Source organism: Hyperoodon ampullatus (genome assembly GCF_949752795.1).
Source record: "Hyperoodon ampullatus genome assembly, chromosome: 1".
Lineage (NCBI taxonomy): Eukaryota > Metazoa > Chordata > Mammalia > Artiodactyla > Ziphiidae > Hyperoodon > Hyperoodon ampullatus.
Genome location: NC_136914.1, coordinates 177,369,767 through 177,373,494, shown reverse-complemented (window position 1 = coordinate 177,373,494; position 3,728 = coordinate 177,369,767).

Below are 3,728 nucleotides of genomic sequence, written 5' to 3'. Positions count from 1 at the left end.
TCACTCATCAGTAAGGTAAGGAATGTCAGTAGAATATGCACGAACAAGAAAAGAAATTTTTAAAATTGAGTGAGTTTTGTGCAGTGTCCCTGCTGGTGGGAGCAAAATACGTGAATGAGCCACAACATATGAGTTGTGTACTTCCAGCAATACTGCATTTGAGTTAAAAAGTTCTTGCTTGTATTTAAATCTGGCACCACGCAATATAAAGAGGAACCATAAAAATTCATGCTATGATCAGAAATAAATGAAACAATAAAACTAAAAGCTGGTTCTTTGAGAAGATAAACAAAATTGATAAACCATTAGCCAGACTCATCAAGAAAAAAAGGGAGAAGACTCAAATCAACAGAAATAGAAATGAAAAAGAAGTAACAACTGACACTGCAGAAATACAAAGAATCATGAGGGATTACTACAAGCAACTATATGCCAATAAAATGGACAATCTGGAAGAAATGGACAAATTCTTAGAAAAGCACAACCTTCTGAGACTGAACCAGGAAGAAATAGAAAATATGAACAGACCAATCACAAGCACTGAAATTGAAACTGTGATTAAAAATCTTCCAACAAACAAGAGCCCAGGACCAGATGGCTTCACAGGCAAATTCTATCAAACATTTAGAGAAGGGCTTCCCTGGTAGCACAGTGGTTGAGAGTCCGCCTGCCAATGCAGGGGACATGGGTTTGTGTCCCGGTCTGGGAAGATCCCACATGCCACGGAGCAAAAAAACAACAACAAAAAAAACCCAAAACAAACAAACAAACCAAAAAAACTACAATGAGGTATCACCTCACACCAGTCAGAATGGCCATCATCAAAAAATCTACAAACAATAAATGCTGGAGGGGGTGTGGAGAAAAGGGAACCCTCTTGTGCTGTTGGTGGGAATGTAAATTGATACTATGGAAAACAGTATGGAGGTTCCTTAAAAAACTAAAAATAGAACTACCATACGACCCAGCAATACCACTACTGGGCATATACCCTGAGAAACCCATAATTCAGAAAGAGTCATGTACCACAATGTTCATTGCAGCTCTATTTACCATAGCCAGGACATGGAAGCAACCTAAGTGTCCATCGACAGATGAATGGATAAAGAAGATGTGGCACATATATACAATGGAATATTACTCAGCTATGAATTATTTGTAGTGAGGCATATGGACTTAGGGTCTGTCATACAGAGTGAAGTAAGTCAGAAAGAGAAAAACAGATACCGTATGCTAACACATATATATGGAATCTAAAAAAAAAAAAAGAAAAAATGGCTCTGATCAACCTAGACGCAGATGTAGAGAATGGACTTGAGGACACAGGAAGGGGGAAGGGAAAGCTGGGACAACGTGAGAGAGAGGCATGGACATATCTACACTACGAAATTTAAAATAGATATCTAGTGGGAAGCAGCCTGCATAGCACAGGGAGGTCAGCTCGGTGCTTTGTGACCACATAGAGGGGTAGAGTAGGGAGGGAGGGAGGGAGATGCAAGAGGAAGGGGATATGGGGATATATGTATACATATAGCTGATTCACTTTGTTATACAGCAGAAACTAACACAACATTGTAAAGCAATTATACTCCAATAAAGATCTTAAAGAAAAAAAATTCATGCTAATAATTTCTAAATTTCAACTTAGAATAGCAATAAATAGCAATTTTTAAAAACGACAAGTCAAGAGAGAAACCGTGGAAGAAAGGAAAGCTTGATATTTTTAGTACTTATGATGGCACTTTTCCCACTTTTTGAACGAGGGGCTCCACAAATTATATAGCTGGTGCTGTTGGTCAGTAGTGATATTAAATGAGAAAGACCACAAATTTTTAGGAAATAGATCCAGGAGGTCCTCATTTCCCTGTAATTGAAAGCAACCTGTTCCTTTTGGGCTTGATTATCATTTTTTATTTTTCATTTCCCACAACCAGTAAAAAAAAAAAAGTCAACGCAGGTACAAGGATCCAATTTTTAAAAATCATCGGAGTATAAAGAAGGCCACAGCCCTGCCCAGGCTTAACTTACATATTTACAGGTCGTGTGACACAGGTGTGGCTGCAGAAGCAGTTTAAAAGGCAGGATTACAAAATATACAAAGTTGGTCTTTCTTAGTAGAAGCCAGCCTTGTTTCCAAATGAGCGCTTCATGACACAAATCACAGAACTATTTACTATATAACTTATGAAAAATGCTGTACATTGCATGAGTATAAATATAGAGTATCAACGGCTCTGTTTGGGAATCCGTATCTACACAGGGAAGGTCAGGGGAAGGCTCAGTTTGGTACTACAACCTCTGAAAGTGATGGAGAAGCTAGGATGGGGGGAGGGCAGGGTCTGGGAGCACGTCTGCACTGACCCCTTTTCCCAGACTCGGTTGAAGCTCACTCACTCTCTGAGGAGACCTGGGGTTGTTGAGGATGAGAAGCAAGGGAAAGAGGAGGTATACATACCACAGGGGGCTCTTGAAGGCACAGAGAAGGCATCTGGGGCAAGAAGGAGCACACTTCTTGGCCCCACAGACACACAAGGACCCCACCGCCACTTGATGACATGCCCTGGTTTCTGCCCTCAGTTTTGAGCTTTGCAGGCATGGAGAGTGGGCAGAAAATCAAAGTTCTTCTATCTATGGGAGTATGGGAGGATGCTGGGAAAGAGGTTCTGGCTTCGATGGATGGACGGGTGGGTGGATGTATGGACAGAAGTTGACCACCGAAAGCTGACCCGGATAGTCATCTTGCACAGGACAGAGAGAGGCACAGAGCTGTTCCATGCTCAGGTGCTTCCTGTGATTCAAGGGGGCACAGTGGAGGGGATTCAGAACCTGCATATCTTATTCCGGAAAGACTCAGCAGGGATGATTTTTATCAGCACTAAGCTTTAGCCAGAATGTCTGCCAATTTGGTTTCTAAATTAGCCAGGTTAAGAAGCACCCGAGTCCTTTGTGGCAGATGAAACATCTCCCCCAGATGTTTCCCATTTCCCAGCTCTCATCCTCCACCTGCCAGCTCAGGGATAGGACCACTCTCTTCTTATGAAGACCGGAGCGCCGGGTGAACCAAAGCTCTCTGAGACCCTCTCTGTAGCTCTGATGTGGCTCCCATCCTGGAAACTTGAGGGCACAGCAGCTGAACTACTGGAACTAACCCTCCCTGCCCGGGTGAGAAAACCCTGACAGGGGACGTGGGGAGCACTGAGAAGGGGGAAGGGCCCACATCTATGGTCTTCACCCAAGTCCCCAACAATTACACCATTTCCCCTGAATCGGGCTGCTCTGGAACACATGGGGGCAGCTGCTCTTGGTTCAAGTTGGTCTTTGGTAAAAGAGAGAAGTCTGAGCTGGATCATAATAAAGAAAAGTGTATGTGTATATGCACCTTTGACAAAGAACCTGCCATAAATTCCTCCCTTGGGGCTTTTCCTTTGCAAGGGGAAGGTCTGAAAAAAAAAGTCCTACTGACCAACCCAGCTGTGTGTGGCAGCAGGTGTGATCACCTCTCTGGCCAGGTTTCACTATCTAATTCTCTTTCAGTGTTGTTCTGTGCCTTTCCAGGCCTGGAAGACCCAGGGAGCATGGGGCCGAGATGAAACTGCTGTGCAGGCTGATACGCTGGGCCAGGGAATGAGAGTCGGGATGGATGTCATTTCTCAACGGGGAATAAATCCTCCCGAGGTGGAGGAAGAGGTGGAGGTGGGGCCCTCCTCCAGCCTCCAGGCAGCTCCTAC